General features: G+C 38.4%; 1 protein-coding gene across 2 annotated transcripts in view; it reads right to left on the bottom strand.

Moving 5' to 3' along the window:
- Positions 1 to 22,840, bottom strand: part of ELF2 (E74 like ETS transcription factor 2) — a 96,200-nt gene that overhangs the window by 21,324 nt on the left and 52,036 nt on the right. The gene's annotated exons all lie outside the window — the stretch shown is intronic.

Genomic DNA, 22,840 nt, shown 5'->3' with positions numbered 1-22,840 from the left:
CTGAAACAAAAGGTTGCCTATAGTTGTTTCTCCACACAACGTAAAACAGTGCCTCCTACAGAGTAAGTGTTCAAAAAGTTATTTGCTGAATAAACACAAAAACGATTTGGTCGTTACGAATTTTAAAGAACAAGGTGTAATTTTTATGACTTAAATTGAATGAACTGTGATGATAACTAGAGAAAAAAGTGTTTTACAGGGGTAATATTAATACTATATCGTTTTACAAATGTTTCCCCAACATGTGCAACCTCAGAGTTGATTCCACAGCCCATGACTTTGCTTTTTTCATTTCTTCTAAATACTCATTTATGCTTTTGGGCCTTTCCCCTAGCCCTACCACCATGATCCCCACCTTCCCAAAAAAGAACCCATATGCCATTCCCAAAGTACAGTCCCCCTGAAACCAAACAGGGGTCTCTTCCTTGCCACCTATTAGACAAAAGAAACTGTTATGACTGGTAGCTTTTATTTTTTATTTTCTAGTCAATTTAAAATAAGAATCATCCATTGACCGGCAGCATCATAACCTGAGACAGTTTCCAGGTGAGAGGATGGTGAGGCACGCTAAGGGGCTAATTGCTAGCTTTAGGCAGGACACTGAAATTGATAGCAAATCTGAATTTCCACTCTTATCAATCATAGATATTCGTGTATTTAGAAAGGAAGAGAGTAATGTAAGCCAAAGGTGTGTTTCTTCTGGAGGCGACAGCTTGACTTGGCTCAAAAAGAAGAACTCTTCTCACTGTGGGAGTCAGTTTGAAGCCTGACACGTAACTTTTTCCTCACTCTTTGCTTCTTGAGGGTTAGCTTTTAAAGAAAGATAACGGTGTGTGTCTGTGTATTTCACTCTCGGTGCATCTTAATTATATGGACTCATATCAGCCTTATATTTTAAGTTCCAAGTGAACAGAAGCTGTATCTATTCCTGCATAATACTTCACAGTTAGTATACACACATATATAGTATTTATGCATATGTGTGTATATATATATTTATAGAAATTAATGCAGAAAGGCTGGGAAATATTCCTATATATTTAAAGCTCTTATAAAAACACAATTCCCTGGGGTTTGATGCAATTCTGTCTTGCTACTATAACTAGGCTTTCAAAAGCCACCAATACTTTTTAGAGACCAGTAATACTATACTAGGACTAGCAAGCAAGGTGAGGCTGCTGCTGGAAACATAAACTGGTACAAACTTTCAAGAAAGCAATGAGTATTATAGATCAAGAGTCTTAAAGAGGTAAATATCAATATATACTGATCTAGGAATTTCATTTCCGGGGCCTAGCCTGAGGAAATAATCAAAAAATGCAATGGATCGTTTTAATAAAAACATGTTTGAAGAATTTTTAATATGGTAAAATATTAAAAATATAAATGTGGCAGGATTAAAATATACAGTATGTCCCCTACATACAAATGAGTTCCATCCCGAAAGCACGTTTGTAAGTCCAATTTGTTTCTAAGTCCAACAAAGTTAGCCTAGGTACCCAACTAACAATCAGAGGGCAAGCTGCAATTTCACTCGCGTCTGACACTGATGCAATGCATGTTCGCATTTTTGAAAGTTCACAACTTGAAGGTTCGTATATAGGGGACTTACTGTATATGCATTTCTTCCACACAATATGACTCAAGCCATGTAGTATATGTGAATATGTGTACATAACATGTATATGTGTGTATATATACACACATTCACACACACATCGGCATTTCTCAAGTCTTCAAGGTTAAGCAGAATTTTCTCAAGTACTAATGAGTAGAATTTTAAAAATTGAATAAGACTAGGTAGGTTAGCCTGGTGGATACCTTAGAGCATATTCTGCTAATAACATTACAGAAAGGCAGACTCTACATCAAAGTTATTGCTGTGATCTAGTAGGTAAATAACAGCTAAGTCTTATTGAAATAAAAGCCACCAAGATAAGTGCTTTACCTTCATTTTTTTCACTTATTCCTCTCTACATTCCTGTAATAGATATTACTATTGTGCTCATTTTATAGATGAGGAATCTTGACGAAGGTCATAGTGTTCAGGAGAAGCAGAGCCGGGATTTGAACCCACGAACTCTAACTCTAGAGCCCTTCCTCTCAAACACTCCCCAAGCACCAAAGTAACAAGGCCTCTGTATCTGCTATGATGCATTTAGTACCTACTGATTTTCTTTTCTGAAAATTCTTTTATATTCCTCCCTTCAAGAGGTGGAATCTAACTACGCGCTCTCCCTTTGAGTGTAGGCTGAACTTAATGACTTCAGAAACTGTCTGCTTGATCTCTTGCTTTGGGTCACTCAGAGGAAGCCAACTGCCCATTAGGCAAGGAACAATGGCATTCTGCCAACAGTCATGCGACCGAACTCTCTAGGACACAAACCCTCCAGCCCTAATCAAGCCTTCAGATGATTCCAGCTTCATGAAAGATCCTGAGTTACGAGCCATGCGAGTAAGCCAATCCCCAATCCTTAATCTCAAAAACTATGTAACATTGATATAATGTTTATAGTCTTAAACTGCTAAATTTGGGACGATTTGTTAATCAGCAAAAGATAATTAATATAGAAGAAAGGAGCAGTTTAAACTCCCAACTTCTCACATTTCACAGCTTAAAGAAAGAGGGTAGAGTTTAAAAATGGCCTCTTTCAACTACAAAGTCCTGAGCAGTTTTTTCCATGTCTTTCTTCATAGTCTGAGCATCAATTCTTTCATCCTCCAGCCTCTCCGTTTTAAAAATAAGTCTTCAGAATATAATCATTATCATTAAAGTCTAATAGAACCAAAAATAATTAGATACCCTTGGCTATTTGAATGATTTTATGGTCCTGTAGTAACCAAGATGGAAAAAAATTTTGAGAGATATGTAAATATCCAGTTGTTTCCACACCATATAGGTTTTAAATGTTTTGACTTATAGCTTATTCTGGTTATTTCCTTTGTATTTTTCCTTTATCTAGTAAACAGAATCATAAAAGGTTATGGTTGAAGAGATGCCTGGAGACAACATCACCCAGAGGTTTTCAAAAAATTAAGGAAGGGCCTGAACATCATCATCCCTTTTCCTGACTACCATGAATTAAATATATTAAATTTTAAAACCAAATATATAACTGTGTGCTCTATCAGATACAAGTACCAAGGTCAACAGGCTTCAAAGTTTAAAAAAAAAATTACAGGTAGGAATCAAAGGGAGGAGACATTCTACCCATTTTATGTTATTTTCCTATAATTTGGGAGAGGGATGCCAATTTCCTATTTTAGTAATGACAGCTCTTTAACCACCAACGGTAGAGTTATTTGAGAATCACTGATTTAATCCAATGCCCTAATTTTACACATCAGGAAACTGAGGCTCCAAGAAGTTAAATAAGTTAACCGAAGTCACATGGTATATAGCTCACTATTTCAAGGTTAAAAATTCTATAAAACAATCTTCTATAAAACTTAGAAGTTACAAAATGGATGAAAAGTTAAATCCATTTTACTATTATTATATAAATTATAAAGTGGTTGATGTTTTGCTTTTTAATGTCAAAGCTAGAGCAATGGTCAAGAGTCTTTCTGAGAAATGAAGAAAAAAATGGAAAAAAAACTTTGAGCAGTAAATGGTAGGAGAACAATAAGAGGGGGTCAAACAGTCTGATGCAGCTGAACTAACAATGAAACTCAAAGCTGGGGTATGGTGTGTTGGGCATGTTTAGAAGGAAAAAAAAAGGTAGGAAAACTAAGGTCTAAGAAAAAATATGTCTATCAAGGGCAACAAGCTGGACTCAAGCTGGACTCAAGAGATTTAGGACCATTAAGTAAAGACTGGTTCATCAATACTGGAAGACAGACGACAGATACAGGAGTGCAAGTCTACAGCTTTACAAAGACAAAAGATGGACTATTTCATATGTTTTATACTTACTATAGGTTTAATTCACTGCTTTCAGTTTTTTATACTACTGATTCATTTTATTTAATAGTTAGGTTTTATAAAATAGTATTAAAGTGAAGATGTTTGAATCCATGGTCACATCTTCATTCATTTATTCCATAAATAATTACCCAGCACTTACTTTGAGCAAGTTTCTGTTGTAGGCACCTATTGCTACACCTGGTGGCACTGAATTACATAACAAAAGGAAAAAATTAAGCCTTCTCAATTCACACAGAACCCACACCAAGTGTGAAATTCTCAACATGATATACAAAATTGCTTATACATGAAATTAGAGTAGTGGGTATGTGCTACATTTTGGACCACCGCCCAGCAGAGTTAAATATTTACATGTATAAAGGCCTTCATAAGGCATGGATTGTTAACAGGGGGTTCACAAAGGCAAAATTTTGTTACCAAATGTGCATTTTTTTCTGAGGAAGAGGATCATGACTATTCTCAGATTCTCAAAGAGGGTCTATGACCCCCAAAGTTATTTCATCATAAATTATCTGGCCATATGCATTTGTGGACCATAAAAACCCGATGATGACTGGGCTTCCCTGGTGACGCAGTGGTTGAGAGTCTGCCTGCCGATGCAGGGGACTCGGGTTTGTGCCCCGGTCCAGGAATATCCCACATGCCGCGGAGCGGCTGGGCCCGTCAGCCATGGCCGCTGAGCCTGCGCGTTCGGAGCCTGTGCTCCGCACCGGGAGAGGCCACAACAGTGAGAGGCCCGCGTAGCGCAAAAAAAAAAACAAAAAAAAAACCCTATGATGAGTAAGGATCCAGCATGTACCATTTTTGAAACTGATAGTTTGGCTTAGGTGCACATGTTTTCTGCATTTTCCTTAACTTATCCCTGGGCCAAATTCTCCTTGAGCTTGTTGATTCTTAAATTTATGGTTTACACTGAACAAAAGCAGCCACTCCTAGAAGACTATCTGTCGACTGAGGCTTGCAGCTAGTCTTTTCTAATGGATGTCAGACAAATAATTGTTTTCAGAAAGCATTTATTAAGTACCATATGTGTATGACACCATACAAAGTGAATTAAAATGGTTTATTTATTTTATTTATTTATTTTTTTTTCTTTTTTTTGCGGTATGCGGGCCTCTCACTGTTGTGGCTTCTCCCGTAGTGGAGCACAGGCTCCGGACGCGCAGGCCCAGCGGCCATGGCTCACGTGCCCAGCCGCTCCGCGGCATGCGGGATCTTCCTGGACCAGGGCACGAACCCGTGTCCCCTGCATCGGCAGGCGGACTCTCAACCACTGCACCACCAGGGAAGCCCAACATCCGCTTTTAATTGCCAAGCCCAGCGATCTCTTCCTAGTTTTCGCCTGACTCTACCTCTCCAAACAAATGAAATTATTGGCCACCCCTTATTAAACTCCTTCCCTTCATATGATTTTCATGACAATAAACTGTCTGGCTTTGTTTTTTTCCTATTTGTTTTTTTTCCATTGACTTCGCCTACTTCGGCACAACCCTCAAATGTGACTGTTTTTCCAAAGCATGAGCCTTAGCCACTTTCTCTCTTCATTCTCCACTCTCTCTAGAATGGTAGTTACTATCCATTCACCACCAGGGCTTTCAATATGATTTCTGAACTGACTCAAAAATCAGCATCTCTAGGCTTGACTTATTATTATTTTTTTTAGTGCTACATTCTAATTTCCAATTGAACGGTAAACGTCTTTATTTGGATAACCCACTGGTACCTAAAGGTCCTTTATCTACAAATCTCCTTTCCTCTATCAATAACATCACCTTTATCCCAAGGTAGAAATCTTGAGTCATCTGTGTTCCTTGTTTAGGAAGTCATCTCTTGTACAATTTTTGAGGAGGATTTTAAACGTATGGGAAATTACCAAAAAATATATATATATATATGACAAACAGTCACGACCCCTGCATCCAGAACAAACAACTATTATCATTTTGTCATCTATACTTGAAGGTGCTGTTTTTCCCTAAGAAATAACACATTATATGTGGAGATAATAACATCTTTGAGAACTACCCCCAGTCCTCATTCACCATTCTATCTCTCCAAAGAAACCACTATCATGAGCTTTGTGTATATTCTTCCAGTCTATGTTTTACACTTTTATGTTTTCACATCTGTGTACATTTATGCATGTGTGTGTGTGCATGTATCCCAGAATGACATACAGTATTACTCTGCATGCTTTGGGTACATAAATGACATTATACTACATATGCCATTCTAAAATTTATTTCTTTCATTCAAGATTCATATTCTATCCATGTTGGTATAGGTAAATATAGCTTTGCTTTTTACATACTTCAAATTATCCCAGTGCATACATACACCCCATTTTGTTCAAAAACTTATCTACTGATAGGCAAATAAAGTTGTTTCCATTTTTCACTTTTATAAACAATGCTGCAAAAAATTCTTATCTATTTTTTCTTAAGCATGTATGCTAGAGTCTCTCCACAGTATACACCTACAGAGAGAATTTTTAGGTCATAGAATAAGTGCATTTTAAATTTATATGTTACTCTTTCCAAAGTAGCTATATAGGTCTAAAATCCCACTAGTGATGTGTTAGTGCTCCCATTTTTCTTACATTCTTGTCAATACAAGATATAATCAAACTTTAAAAATGTTTGCCATCTGTTGGACGGCAGGAAATTTTTCACTGTTGTATTAATTTGCATGTACTTAGTAAGTACTGAGAATAAACATTTTTTTCATATACTTATTGGCCATTAACATTTCCCCTATGAATATCCTATTCATATCCTTTGTCATTTTTCTATGACACATTTTTTGTCTTATCTGTAGAATGTTAACATACGCTAGACAGTAATTCAGATATGTGTTCCAACTATCTTCTGTCAGCCTGCTGTTTGACTTTGACTTTGGTTGGTCTACGGTATCCTCTATCGTACAAAAATTTTAAGTTTTGATCCAGCCAAATTTATATGTGCTTTCCCTTACAGTGTATGTTAAATATAGCCCATGGAATAAAAAGGAAATCATAAAGGAACTGAGAAATATTTAGAAATGAATTACAATAAAAATACAACATGTCAAACTATATGTGACACAGCTACAACAGTACTCAGATGCCAGGAAATGAAAAGGTTTAAAAATATATAAGCTAAACATTCAGTTGATAAAGATGGAAAAATCAACAGAACAAACCCAAAGAAAAAAGAAGGAAAGAAATAATAAAGAGCAGGAAAAATGAAATAGAGAGCAATCATTTTTAAAAATAGAAAAGATTCACAAAACGAAAAGTTGATTTTGGAAAGATTAATAAAATAGATAAGACCTCTGCAAGGATAACCAAGAAAAGAAGGTACAAATAAGATACAGAACAAAAGGGGAGAAATAACCACAGATACAATACATATAAAAATAATAAATCAGTATTATGAACAATTATACACTAATAAAGTTGAAATCTGGATGGACTGTATAAAGAAGCTGTATAAACTATAAAAAGAAAAAACTGAATAGAATAGTAAGTAGCAGAGAAATAAAAATGTAGCCCCAAACCTCCTCTCTACAAAAAAAAAAAAAAAAAAAAAAAAATTACAGGCTTAAATGTACTTTTAGGCAAATTCTAGCAAATTTTTAAATTAATTCTTATCTTACAGAAATTGTTACAGAAAATAGGAGAAAAAAAAGTGAAAGCAGCCTAGATTATTTTATGAGCCTAGTATAATCTTGATTCCAAGATTAGATAAGGACAATACAAGAAATTATAGTTCCATATTACTTATGAAAGGTCCTTAACTTAAAGCAAAACAGAGCAAAATGATGAGTAACATGTATCCTCAAATGCAAGGAGAATTCAATGCCTGAGAATTGATCACATTAATATATTCCAGAAGAAAAATCATGACGTATCAAAGAATGCTGAAAAAGCATCTGACAGGATTCCATGTATAACTAACACAAAAACAAAACCAAAGGACTACACGGAAATTCCTTAACCTGGTACATGTTATATACTAAAACCTACAACAAACATAAAACTTCAAGTTGAAACTTCAGATACAGTCCCTTCAAGATTAGGGAAAAAACAGGACAGCCAATGGGAATGTAAACTGGTGCAGCCACTGTGGAAAACAGTATGGAGGTTCCTCAAAAAACTAAAAATAGAACTACCGTATGATCCAGCAATCCCACTCTTGGGTATATACTCAAAGAAAACAAAAACATTAATTAAAAAAGATATATACTTCCCAATGTTCATAGCAGCATTTACAACACCCAAGATACAGAAGCAGCCAAAGTGTCCATTAACAGATGAATGGATAAAGAAGATGTGGTGTGTGTTTATGCGCGCGCGCGCGCGCACACACACACACACACACACACACACACACAATGGAATACTACTCAGCCATAAAAAAAAGAATGAAATTTTGCCATTTGCAACAACATGGATGGACCTGGAGGGTATTATACTTGGTGGAATAAGTCAGACAGAGAAAGAAAAATACTGTATAATATTACTTATATAAAGAATCTAAAAAAATTAAACTAGTGAATATAACAAAAAAGAAACAGACTCACAGATACAGAAAACATACCAGTGGGGAGTGGGAAGGGGGAGGGGCAAGACAGGAGTAGGGGATTAACAGGTACAAACTACTATGTATGAGATAAATAAGCTACAAGGATATATTATAAAGCATAGGAAATATAGCCAATCATTTATAATGACTATAAATAAGAGTATAACCTTTAATAATTGTGAATTACGGGACTTCCCTGGTGGCGCAGTAGTTAAGAATTCACCTGCCAATGCAAGGGACACGGGTTCGATCCCTGGTCTGGGAAGATCCCACATGCCACAGAGCAACTAAGCCCGTGTGCCACAACTACTGAGCCTGCAAGCCACAACTACCGAGCCCATGTGCCGCAACTACGGAGCCCGTGTGCCGCAACTACTGAGCCCGTGTGCTGCAACTACTGAAGCCTACGTGACTAGAGCCCATGCTGCACAACAAGAGAAGCCACCACAATGAGAAACCCGTGCACCACAACGAAGAGTGGCCCCCCCCCGCTCCACCGCAACTAAAGCCCGAGCACAGCAACGAAGACCCAATGCAGCCAAAAAACAAAAAAAACTGTGAATCACTATGCTGCACACCTGAAACATATAATATTATAAATCAACTATACCTCATTAAAATTTTTTTCTAATTAAAAAAAAAAATTTTTTTTTCTACCAAAAAAAAAAAATAATAATAATACATATCATGCTCCACAAAACTGCAATTACATTTCTAATACAAATGACATCAAGAGACATTCTCTACTTTAGAAGAATCATAAAAATAAGTATAGTTGCAATTATTAATGAATCTTTTATTCCAAAATGCATTTTCTAGAAAAATGTACACAGAGGATAACAATATTTTTTAAGCTTTAAGAATTCTGAAATCAGGAATGAAATGTGCTATTTTGGTTAAATCACAGTTTGCTAAAGGAATGCCAATTAATAGAACTATTCTTAAACATACTGGAGTTCTTGACGAACATCATAAGGAATAAAAAAGAAAGAAGATGACTGGAGACTGGAGAGAAGGAGGGCTGAGTGGCCTCAGCTGAGGCCATCCTAGACCAGTAAAGCTCCCAGCTGATCCACAGGCAACCGCAAAAAGGAGAGTAAAATGTGGTGGACGTCAATCAGGAGAATTATGCAGCAGTCAGAAACGACAGATTACATACAGACAAAGCAACATGCGTGGACATTAAGAGTACTATTTACTAAAAAAAAAGTAGGAAACAGAGCAAGATACAGAGTACCATTTCCATAAACTTTAAATTTATACAACAAAATGTATACACCTAAGGCACCAAAGAGATACCTATTAATCAAATTAAATTCGATGCTTATGAGGGAGACTGGATTTTTATATAAATAAAAAGGATAAAGAGGAATAAATAAACCAGTTGAAAAAATAAATAAAAGAGGGTACGAAACAGGGCTCTAGCTTTACTTTTCTCTTTATAAAAAACTAGCTATCCTAATGTAATCTACCAAATAGTCCTTCCTTTCTATAAATCCGTGTCTATTATACACTAGGCATAAATACATGCTTACTCTTTCTGGGCTCTCTAGTCTATCCCACTCAACTATTCATCTGTGGGCCAATAACACATTTAAAAACACTGTACAGTTTTAGAATCACTCTTTATGAATAGGAGGGCAAGTACCACACACTTTGTTCTTTTGCAGAATTATCTAGATTATTTTTGGACCTCTACCTAAGAGTTTGTCAGATTCTACCAAAAACAAGTCCTCTTGGAATTTTGACTGGAACTGTATTGAATTTATAGATTAGTAGGGGAAGAATTAACAGCTTTACCATGTCCAGTTTTCCATGTGTTTGCAGGTTAAAGAATAAAGTCAATGAAATGGTTTTGGTCTCTTTAGGTTTTCTATTTCCTCTTAAGGAAGCTGTGTATCTCTTCACTTATTTATGTCCCTCCATAAAGCAAAATTCTTATTTTTATAGGGATTGCATATTATTGTTAGATTTATTCCCAGATACCTAATTAAGTTTTAAAAACTATTATGAATGGGATCTTTTTCGTTTCATTTTCTGATTACTAGTCTTGTATACAGCAACACTGATGAACCTTCTAAGTAGTTTTAAAGTCTATACACTCATTTAAATTTCGTGTGTAAACCTCGCAAATAACAGTGTTTCTGTTGTTTCTTCCCTTCTGATCTTTGTCTTTTATTTATTTTTCTTGCCTTATTTGCATTTGCTAGGCCTGCCAGTATAACGCTAGTTAATAAACATGGGAAATGGAATCGTTTCCCCATTAATTATGAAATTTGCTATAGACTTTTAATATATATCCCTTATCAAGTCCCATTCCAGATTGAGTCTTTTTTGGGGGGGGGGGGCGCTGCCTTGGGTCTTCGTTGCTGTGCAAGGGCTTTCTCTAGTTGCGGCGATCAGGGGCTACTCTTCGTTGCGCTACGCGGGCTGCTCATTGCAGCAGCTTCTCTTGTTGTGGAGCACGGGCTCTAGGCGCACGGGCTTCAGTAGTCGTGGCACGTGGGCTCAGTAGTTGTGGCTCGCGGGCTCTAGAGTGCAGGCTCAGTAGTCATGGTGCATGGGCTTAGCTGCTACGTGGCATGTGGGATCTTCCCGGACCAGGGCTCGAACCCATGTCCCCTGCACTGGCAGGTGGATTCTTAACCACTGAGCCACCAGGGAAGCCCAGATTAAGAGTCTTTATCTTCAGAAGATGATGAATTTTAGCAAATGTCTTTGCATCTACTGAGACAATATGGGCTTTCTCCTTTAATCTATTCACATGATAAATTACATTAATAAATTTTCTAATATTTAGCCTTCCTTGCCTTTCTAGTATGCATTGAGTCATTACGTATTTTTTAATGAGTGCTGGATTTGATTTGCTTTTTTTTTTTTTAACGCTTTTCCATCCATGAAATAACTTACTTTCTTTTTCTTTTTTTTTTTAAATATATTTATTTTTGGCTGCATTGGGTCTTCGTTGCTGTGCGCAGGTTCTCTCTAGTTGCGGTGAGCGGGGCTACTCTTCGTTGTGGTGCCCAGACTTCTCACTGCGGTGGCTTCTCTCGTTGCTGAGCACGGGCTATAGGCGCGCGGGCCTCACTAGCTGCGGCACGTGGGCTCAGTAATTCTGGCTCGCAGGCTCTAGAGCACATGCTCAGTAATTGTGGCACACAGGCTTCGCTGCTCCGTGGCATGTGGGATCTTCCCGGCCCAGGGCTCAAACCCGTGTCCTCGGCATTGCCAGGCAGATTCTTAACCACTGCACCACCAGGGAAGTCCTAATTTGCTATTCTTAATTTAGAACATTTGTAGCGATGATCATACATAAATTCAGCAAGAAATTTTCTTTTTCTATACTAGATCAGTGTTAAGGTTAAGGTTATACTAGCTTCATAAAATAAGTTGAAAGCTTTCCCTCTTTTACTGTTTTCTATGACAGTGTGTACATGATAGGGATTATGCATCCCTTGAAATTTTAGAAATAGAACTGGGCCTGATAGATTTTATTTGAATGAGGGGATGCATATGTAAAATTAAAGACCTTAAATGGTTATTGATTTGCCTAGGTTTTCTATTTCCTCTGAAGTCAGCTGTAATTTATACACACACACACACACACACACACACACACACACATATATTAGCTGCTCACTTTGTAGGTTTTCAAATTTTCTGGCAATAGGTTGTTTATAGGATTTTCTTATGGTTTTTAAACTCTCTATTCTGTTGGTCATATTTTTGTTTTTAATAGTACTCATTTTCCTTATCTGTCTTTATAGAGATTCATCCATTTTTATTAATTTTATGGTATTAATAATCTATTCTGTTCTATTTTCTATTTAATTAATATAGACTAAGTATTTCTTCTACTCAATTTGGATTTATTCTGTTGGTCCTTTATTAACATCTAGAGTTGAGTTGATACTAATTTTGTCAACCTTTCTTATTTTCCAATTAACCCACTTAGAGCTATTAAATTTCTCAGTGAGGGGCTTCCCTGGTGGCGCAGTGGCTGGGAGTCCGCCTGCCAATGCAGGGGACGCGAGTTCGTGCCCCCGTCTGGGAAGAGCCCACATGCCGCGGAGCGGCTGGGCCCGTGAGCCATGGCCGCTGAGCCTGCGCGTCCGGAGCCTGCGCTCCGCAACGGGAGAGGCCACAGCACTGAGAGGCCCGTGTACAGCAAAAGAAAAAAACAAAAAAAAAATTTCTCAGTGAGTTCTGCTTAAGTCACATCTAAAATTTTTGCATGCAATGCTGTTATTTTTAGCTACAAATATTTTATAAATTTCATTTCCTCTTTCATCCATTAATTAGTGAAGGTTTTTTTTTGTTGTTTTGGGTTTTTTTGTTGTTTTTTTTGCGGTACACGGGCCTCTCTCACTGCTGTGGCCTCTCCCGCTGCGGAGCACAGGCTCCGGATGCGCAGGCTCAGCGGCCATGGCTCACGGGCCCAGCCGCTCCGCGGCATGTGGGATCTTCCCGGACCGCGGCACGAACCCGCATCCCCTGCATCGGCAGGCGGACTCTCAACCACTGTGCCACCAGGGAAGCCCTAATTAGTGAGTTTTTATTATTTTATTTTATTTTTATTTTGGCCACACTGCACGGCTTGCAGGATCTTAGTTCCCTGACCAGGGATTGAACCCAGGCCCACAGCCCACAGCAGTGAAATCACCGAGTCCTAACCACTGGACCACCAGGGAATTTCCAATTGTTGAGTTTTTAGTTGCCAATATTATAAGTGTTTTGGTTGTCTTTTCACTGTTGATTTCTAACTTTATTGCATTATGATGAAATAGTATATTTTGAATGACACTGATTTTCCAGACATTGTTGAGATTCTTCTATGACATAGTACACAGTTAAACGCTGACCCGTATATAACTGGAAAAAGAAAATGTACAAAGTTGTATTTTATTCAGTTAACTACAGTGTTCTATAGATCTCCAGCTTACAAAATTTGTTAATCCTGTGGTTCAATTCTTTGATGGCATTTTAAATTTTGTGTCTGCCTGATTTTTCAATTTTGACAGAGTTTTTGTGTTTTGGGGTTTTTTTTGAGGCAAGGAATACAACTTTATTCAGAAAGCCAGCAGACCATGGAGATGGCAGACTAGTGTTTCCCGACAGAGGTGTTTTGAAGTCCCAGTTTTGTAGACATGTCCACTTCGCCTTGCAATTCTGAAAGCTTTTAATTAATTAATTTATTTATTTATTTACTTTGCCGCACCATGTGGCTTATGGTATCTTAGTGGATCTTCCTGCAGTGGAAGCGCAGAGTCCTAACCACTGGACAGCCAGGGAATTCCTGAAAGTTTTTACTTTAAATGATATTTCAAGGCTATGTTGTTAGATGCATATAAGTTTATGATGATTATATTTTCTGGACTGTTCCTTTTAGCAGTCTGAAGAGCCTCTCTTTGTCCCAATTAAAGATCTGCACCCTGAATTCTATTTTATTACAGCAGATTTATCTGGTATTTCTCTGATAAATATACTTTTCCATTCTTTTAATTTTGTTTTGTCTATCTGTCAAAAACAGCACAGACTCGTGTTAAGATCACAATTGGTAATTTTAATATAACTGATGTTCTGGACTATTTCTACAGTCTTGATTTTTTAAATAAATGTTTTATTTATTTGTTTATTTATTTATTTATGGCTGCGTTGGGTCTTCACTGATGCACGTGGGCTTTTTCTAGTCACGGCAAGCGGCGGCTACTCTTCGTTGCGGTGCTCGGGCTTCTCATTGCGGTGGCTTCTCCTGTTGCAGAACACAGGCTCTAGGTGCGTGGGCTTCAGTAGTTGTGGCTCGCGGGCTCAGCAGTTGTGGCTCGCGGGCTCTAGAGCACAGGCTCAGTAGTTGTGGTGCACGGGCTTAGTTGCTCCTCGGCATGTGGGATCTTCCCGGACCAGGGCTCAAACCTGCATCCCCTGCATTGGCAGGTGGATTCTTAACCACCGAGCCACCAGGGAAGTCCCTACTGTCTTGATTTATGATTTGTATTTCCACAGTTTTTTTTTCTGCTCTTTGTTGCCTTTCTGTTAGATTGGTTGAAAGTTTAGTTTACTCCCTAACCTACCCCCCAACTTAGTATTTCGGAAGCCAGACCTTCTATTATTTTAGTATGCTCTAGTTGCTTAAAATAAATGCCCTTCTTTTCACTTCTCATCTTCTCTAGATTATGTTTCACACAGTTCCTAACTATTTAATTCAAAGGCCACCAAAATCTGGTTCCACTCTATCTTTCTAGGCTCACTTTTCTCAACCATATGCCTCTACAGAGCCTTATCTCCAGTTAAACTACATTACTTGTCAGTTTCTAAATAAAATACAAAATTTCTGAAATTCTGTTCCGGTTCATGCTGTTTTCTGATTCACTCACTCATTCAACAAAAACGTTATTCAAAACCTACTCGGTGCCTGGCTTTGAGCAATACCAGTAAACACAATGCATATGGTCTCTGGACTTATGAGGCATTGAGTGAGAAGACTAAACAATAAACGCAAATAGAACAAAGTAAAACTTCACGAATACGTGAATTCTGATAAAATATTTTAACTGGGAATTGGCCCACAGCAGTCACTGGACTACACAGCCACCAGCAGGTGGCACCAAACCACCAAAGTCTGACCTCAGACTGACTTGGATACCTTATTCTGAATCCTGGAACCCATTCCACATACGCACTTCCTCCTCCACAAAGACTGACTCGGGTCGTTTTATTAAACTCACAAGAATGCCATTTTTATGTGATCTGAATTTTTTAGAACTACTTACTGTATCACAAGTCGTAGGTGCTATAACCAAAAAAGAAAAGGGAATGCAAGTCTCTGACGAAAATAACAGAACAGCCCTAGTTGATCCAAAAGATGACCAGGAACGAAAAGCTGAAAAATGAAAAGCAGTATGCTCCAGAAAGGAAAGAGCATACAAGAGCACCCTGGGAAGGTGAAGTCTGGATTAATGGAAAGGCGAAAAGACAACAGTGCGTGTGTTATGTCTGGGGTGAGGGTACTGTGTAATTCATAAGAGTATAATGCTTAAGAGCTTGGGCTCTGGAGCCCTAGCTGACTTGAAGTCCTTGCTCCACCACTTAAATAGATGTCTAGCCTTAGAAAGGCTATTCAGCCTAGGATTGCTGCAAGTATTAAATCTATTATTGTATAAAGCTCTAAGAACTATTCCTGGCAATAAAGAAATATTAATGTTAGGGTTCTGTTTTGTGTTGCTATTATTGTTGTTACTGTCTCTAGATGGATGAGAGGAGAGCCCAATTATTCAGTGTCTTGAAGGCCATGTTAAAAATCCTGACTAGTATACTGTGCACAATTAGAACCAATAGAAGGTTTTATGGAAGGGAATATCATGATTCAATTTATAAATATTGGGTTGGTCAAAAAGTTCGTTCGGTTCTTTCCGTAAGATGGCTCTAGTAGCGCTTAGTTGTCTTTAACTTCATTCAAAACAACTCTGTTAGACTGTATTGTGACAGCTCTCATATCAGCATGCATTTTTTTTTTTAATTTAAAAAATTTTAAAAATTGGTGAATTTTTGTGTAGCAATTTTAATACTGAAGATGGAAGGGAAAAAAGCAACATTTTCGGCATATTATGCTTTATTATTTCAAGAAAGATAAAAACGCAACTGAAACTCAAAAAACAAGATTTGTGCAGTGTATGGAGAAGGTGCCGTGATTGATGGAACGTGTCAAAAGTGGTCTGTGAAGTTTCGTGCTGGAGATTTCTCGCTGGACGATGCTCCATGGTCGGGTAGACCAGTTGAAGTTGACAGCGATCAAATCGAGACACAGAACAATCAACATTATACCACGCGGGAGATGGCTGACATACTCAAAATATCCAAATCAAGCGCTGAAAATCATTTGCACCAGCTTGGTTACGTTCATCGCTTTGATGTTTGGGTTCCACGTAAGTTAAGCGGAAAAAACCTTCTTGACCATCTTGCCGCATGCGATAACGTAACGAAAACGTTCCGCTTTTAAAACAAATTGTGATGGGCGATGAAAAGTGGATACTGTGCAATAATGTGGAACGGAAGAGATCGTGGGGCAAGTGAAATGAACCACCACCAACCACACCAAAGGCCGGTCTTCATCCAAAGAAGGTGATGTTCTGTATAGGGTGGGATTGGAAGGGAGGTCCTCTACTACGAGCTCCTTCCGCAAAACCAAACGATTCATTCCAACAAGTACTGCTCCCAATTACACCAACTGAAAGCAGCACTCTACGAAAAGCGTCCGGGATTAGTCAACAGAAAACCCATAATCTTCCATCGGGATAATGCAAGGCCGCATGTTTCTTTGATGACCAGGCAAAAACTGTTACAGCTTGGCTGGGAAGTCCTGATGCGTCCGCCATAGTCGCTAGACATTGCACCTACGGATTTCCATTTACTTCGGTCTTCAGAAAATTCTCTTAATGGAAAAAATTTTGATTCCCTGGAAGACTGTAAAAGGCACCTGGAACAGTTCTTTGCTCAAAAAGGTAAAAAGTTTTGGGAAGATGGAATTATGAAGTTACCTGAAATAATGGCAGAAGGTAGTGGAGGTGAACACATGTGTTCTCAATAAAGTTCTTGGTGAAAACGAAAAACGTCTTTTTACTTAAAAACCAAAGGAAATTTTTGGCCAACCCAATATATTTTTTAAATCACCTGGCCTACAATGTGAAGAATGGATTGCTTGGGGTTCCGGGAGTGGTGGGCAGGAATGAACACAAGACCTATTAGAAGGCCAAAGGCCAAAGCAGTAGCTCATATAAATAATAACTACAGGTTGGACTAGGCTAGTAGCAGTAAAGTTGGAAAGAAATTGGTAGACTTATGATACATTTGAAGGTAAAACTGACATGATTTGGTAATGTACGAGGAGGTAAGGGACAAAAGGGTGGATGACTTCTCACAATACCCGCGCCCCCCCCAACCTTGAATAAAGTCTTCCTTACTGGACTTTAATGACTGTCATTGAATTTTTTTTTCTTTAACACTTCCCAAATGAAAGTTTTATCTTTCCAGGCTCAGCTAAAATATGAACTTTCCATTACAGGAGCTAACAGATCTCTCATCCGCACTCTCACAACAGTCTTTAGGTTATAAAGAGTTGTTTTCTTATATATTTTCCCCAATAGAGACAAGCCTCTTTACAGTCAAGGCTACATCTAATTTCTTGTTCTCGCCCACACAAAAAAAGCGCGACACGCACCAAGGGCAGCCTCAGATAACCTCGCAAATGGCCTCAAAGCCAGGGCGACTCCTCAAGCTCTTTTCTTTCCTTGGAAGGAAATTCAGTCTGCTTTCTTCTCCTCTCAACTATTCTATCTCTGGGGATTCTGTTTCCCCTAAGATTAACTGTAGAATTAACTAGTCTTTCACGAGCCTCCCCATTTCTTGCAGCTGCCAAAAACAAGTACATAGGGATTCTTTTTGTTAAAGTGCTTGCTACTAATTCTATTGAAAAACTCCTGACTCCCTTTGTGAGTTGGTAAACTGAAGGCACTGGCTTCCGCCCCTTACTTTTAGTCCCATGGATGAGGTTCACCAAAAGTTCTTCCTTTTTTGCGTGTGGAGGCCTCTCTTCCCAGAACATAGCCTACAGATGAAGCCTAGACATAATAATCGGTGTCTTCTTACCTCAAACAGATAACTGGCACTTCTGAGGGCCTCCTAAGCAGGCCTGTAATGTAGCAATGGAATTAAAAACAACTGTGATTCTGCCAGCCTTGTTTTTTCCAAACCAAACGGCTAAAGCTTACTGTTGTAAATCCAAATAGTAATAGATGCTACCTGTTTGAGTTCTTTCTCCTCTTGAACCAAATCCTTGATTCCCTCTTCAAAAGAATTTGTTCATTGTAAGTTATTATTCTAAATCTTTATTTTATGAGGATTAAGTTGCAGGGGGGAAAAAAGGTGATTTTATATATATATATATATATATATAAAAACAACAGGATTCAGATTCTCCTCAAAGTCCTGTCAAACACCATGTGCACCAAGAAGTCCCATTTTGCTAACCAGTTTAGAGACATAACTCCTTTTTTTTTTTGATGTAAAACTTTCTAGGGTCATCTTTTGTAAGCTCATCTAGTGATAAGAAAATCTCTAAGTTCTAGCTAACAAATAATTCATATTGTTCAAATATATTCTTAAGTAAGTCCTGGAGGATAATTACTTATTATCATGACTCAGTCTTATAGAAAACATATATGAAAAGCATTGTTCATTAAAGATTTAATTGTTCATTCCTTTTAAGTAATATATGTATTTTGGCTGATCTACAAAGTAAAAAGAAATCAAACGTCCAGTTCTGACCAAATGCTGAACGTAAACTTGGAGAATATGGGATAGCTATTATAAAAACTGGTACTCTACACCTTAATAATGTCTAATGGAAAGAGAGGAAACCGGCTACATTCCTTCTTCCCTTGATATACTCAGTGGAAAAAAAAAAATTACAGAAATGTTGAAAAATTTTTAAATAAAAATTAGTCCTACGTCATCTCCTAATCCCACTCCCAAACTGTAACTAACCACTGCAAACACGGTTACTTCTCAGCACTGTCCCCTTATTTTTTGTGAATGGGAAAGTCACTCATGTTTTTGATGGTACTGTACACACATTTAAAAAAAAAAAAAAAAAAAAAAAGGTGAGATTTAGGAATGCTTAATTCCATTTGACTTGCTTCTCTGTCCCTAAACCCCTCTGCCTTAACAGTCAACTATGCCCTTATGATAAAATTTAAATATGACCCATTACAATAGCAATAATGCAATCTGGAACTTATAAACTAACTACTACTATACCCGGCAATTCTTTGTCTTTCCTCACCTTTCCCCAGCCCTATCTACTTCATACTATTACTTCCTCAAATGCTTGTTTTTCTCAACTTAGTTGGTAGCCTTCTTTGAGGCTGGCCACCATGTTTCATTCAACTATGAATCACTTACTCCCTAGGAGCAGTACTGTACATAGAATAGGTACTTTGTACATGATAAATATTGTTTACCATTAAAGACTGACAAATGGAGGAGGAGAAGGGAGAATTTATTTGCTGCCTCAACTGCTAGAAAAGAAATGATTCACGAATTTATTATTTTAACTTAATTGCTAATATTAACTCTAAACAACAATCTCAGGAGTTGTTAATTTATGTATTCTGATTTGTGACAAAAGCAATTTTACACTATGGTGAATTTACATGTTTTCGTCACTAGAGTCTAAGTATTGCATGAACGCAGACAGTGCCCCTCTTGTCTACTGCTCTAGTCCCATGCTCTAAATAGTGCCTGGTATATAGCAGATGGTCAATGAATGTTTACTGTTGAATTAACTAACAGCAGCAATGCATTACATCACCTCATATAAGCCTGAAGGAACTTTAGTATCTCTTCACCCGCAACAGCAATCTTTGTGATGGGTATACTATACACAGTAAGAAACCACAGGATCAACTGAGTTCTCACGATGGCAGAAGCTCTCTTTTGGTGCTATCATTCCCAACAGCCGAGGTAATGGTTCTCAAAGTATGATCCCTGGGCCAGCAGTACTGACATCAGCATCACCTGGGAACTTGTTAAAAATGCAAATTCTCCGGACTTCCCTGGTGGCTCAGTGGTTAAGAATCCGCCTGCCAGTGCAGAGGACACGGGTTCGAGCCCTGGTCCGGGAAGATCCCACATGCCGCGCAGCAACTAAGCCCGTGCGCCACAACTACTAAGACCGCGTGCCACAACTACTGAAGCCCGTGTGCCTAGAGCCCGTGCTCCACAACGAGAGAAGCCACCACACTGAGAAGCCCGCGCACCGCAACGAAGAGTAGCCCCCGCTCGCTTCGAGAAAGCCCGTGTGCGGCAACAAAGACCCAACGCAGCCAAAAATAAATAGATAAATAAATTTATATTTTTAAAAATGCAAATTCTTGGGCTTCCCTGGTGGTGCAGCGGTTGAGAGTCCGCCTGCCGACGCAGGGGACGCGGGTTCGTGCCCCGGTCCGGGAAGATCCCACTTGCCGCGGAGCGGCTGGGCCCGTGAGCCACCATGGCTGCTGAGCCTGCGCATCCGTCCGGAGCCTGTGCTCCGAAACGGGAGAGGCCACGACAGTGAGAGGCCAGCGTACCGGAAAAAAAAAAAAGCAAATTCTTGAATTCCAGCTCACTAAGTCACAAATCCTGGAGGTGGGGCTAGCGATCTGTGTTTTAACAAGCACTCCAGACGATTCTGACGTACGCTCAAGTCTGAGAGCCACTGGCCACAGAAATGTTTCTCATGGAAATAGAAGGGATCTCAAGCCAACAAAAAGGTCATAAAATACTAGATGAGGCTTTAAAGAAATGTACTTAATGTTCAAACATTAGAATGTTTTTAGAAGGAGTTAAATTAAGTCAATCCATTAAGTGACATGAAAATCTACCAGTATATAGTTGAGAGGTTTTTTTTTCCTTATCAGAGATTTTAAAACTGTATTCAGATCCCTACTACGAGTTATTAAGGAAAGAAAGCAGAAATAAGGCAGAATATGGAGGACAGGTAAAATAAGACATGGATGAGATCTGGGAAAACTGTTTTTTAGATTCCAACTGAAATTTAGCACTTTAATTTTATATAAAAGTACGAACCACAGTAGTTTTCACAGTATCTGTGACTCACGACCAACAGGAATCATAAAATATTTTCATATCATATTATAGTTGTTACATACATCTCAAAATATACTTTACGGTCACTACTTTGAAATTACAGCAGTAAATTAGATCTGCCACTAGATCTCATTATTTAATGCATTATTAAAGAAACATATGCATTAATATGTCACAATTAAAAATAGTCTGAAAGCTACATTTCAATATATTTGGTTCCTTGGCAATCCTAGGTATTTCATATATTTAAAAACATTGTTCTGAGAGAAGGCCCACAGGCTTCACCATGTGGCCAAAGAGGCCCACAATACAAAAAGATTTAAAAAACACACAAAAGTTAACAGTTAATAGCCGTGTTAAAAGTGTTCCTGATCTCCTCTAAGTTATGGGCCCCTTCACAAATCTGAGAAAACGTATAGACCCTTTTCCAAGTTTACAAAGGGGCACGGGGGGATGCATTTGAGACAATGATTCCTTCTCCTGAAACAGCATTACACCAAAGCACCCACCTTTTGATACCAAAAAAGAAACGCCAGTTGTGCAAATACCTTAATCTCTGTAACTTTTAGCTGAGTATGGGCAATGAGCACATCTGTAGCCCACACCTGCAGGGGCAGACAATTTAGTGGAAAGTGAATAAGAATAGTCAACTAGCTTAAAATTAGGGAACTGTGAATGAGGAGCTAAGGAGTTCAGTCTTTATTTTAGGTAATGCTTTGACTGTCTTCCTTTACTTTTCATCTAACAGTACTCAGTATTTTGGAAACAACAAAATTTGTATTAAAAAAATACTCTGTTTCAAACTCTTAAAAGGCTTCCCACTGCCCTTTAGATAAGGCCCAAAAAAACAGGTACAAAGCTTTCAGAGTCCTCACCAGTTAAGATGCTACCTCTTTAGCCTCATTTTCATCCCCTTTCCTTCTCATGATCCATATTCTAGCCATGTTGAATTCCTTTCTGCAGATCAAACAGGCCATGCTCTCCTTCCTCCAGACTTTCAGACATGCTACTCTCTGCTTGGCTAATTGCTTCAGACCCTTCAAACCTGTTTCAATGTCACTTCCTCAGGGAGGCATTCTCTGACCTCCTAGCCATTCCCCACTACTGTATACTCTCTAAACCTTTCATTAATCTTTTTACAACGCTAACTCATCGCATTTTATTGTAACAACGTGTTTAACTGTTCATCTTCTCCGCAAGGCTGAAAGCCTGGTGAGGGCAAAGACAGGGCTCACCACAAGATATTCAGCTGAGCCTGACATGCTGGTCCTCAGTAAGAGCTGGCCGAGGAATGAATGTATGGATTTGCCTAGAGACATGTTTTAAAGCATTCCTGTTTATATACCTAAGAAGTCTGAGCTATCCCGACTTGGCAACACTTATAACCTCGTGTGCTACTCATTTAAAATTCCATATAATCTGTATTCAGCCCTGTCCTCAGTCTGAATTTAACAAAACTGTATTACTTAGACACATTGTTTGTTACATATAAAATTGGAAGTTAATTAGTATTTAAAAAAAACAAGTCTGAGTGCACAGGAACGAATGCTACTAGTTTCCCAAATTAAACAAATACCCTCTAATGATCGACTGTCTGGATATACTTATCTTTCCTTTTATATAAAGTAGATGTTTCCTGGGCTTCCCTGGTGGCGCAGCGGTTGGGAGTCCGCCTGCCGATGCAGGGGACGCAGGTTCACAC

This window comes from Lipotes vexillifer, unplaced genomic scaffold (genome assembly GCF_000442215.2).
Source record: "Lipotes vexillifer unplaced genomic scaffold, Lipotes_vexillifer_v1.1 scaffold63, whole genome shotgun sequence".
Classification (NCBI taxonomy): Eukaryota; Metazoa; Chordata; class Mammalia; order Artiodactyla; family Lipotidae; genus Lipotes; species Lipotes vexillifer.
The sequence above is the reverse complement of the archived record's forward strand: the minus strand, read 5'-3'. Positions and strand labels throughout refer to the sequence as shown.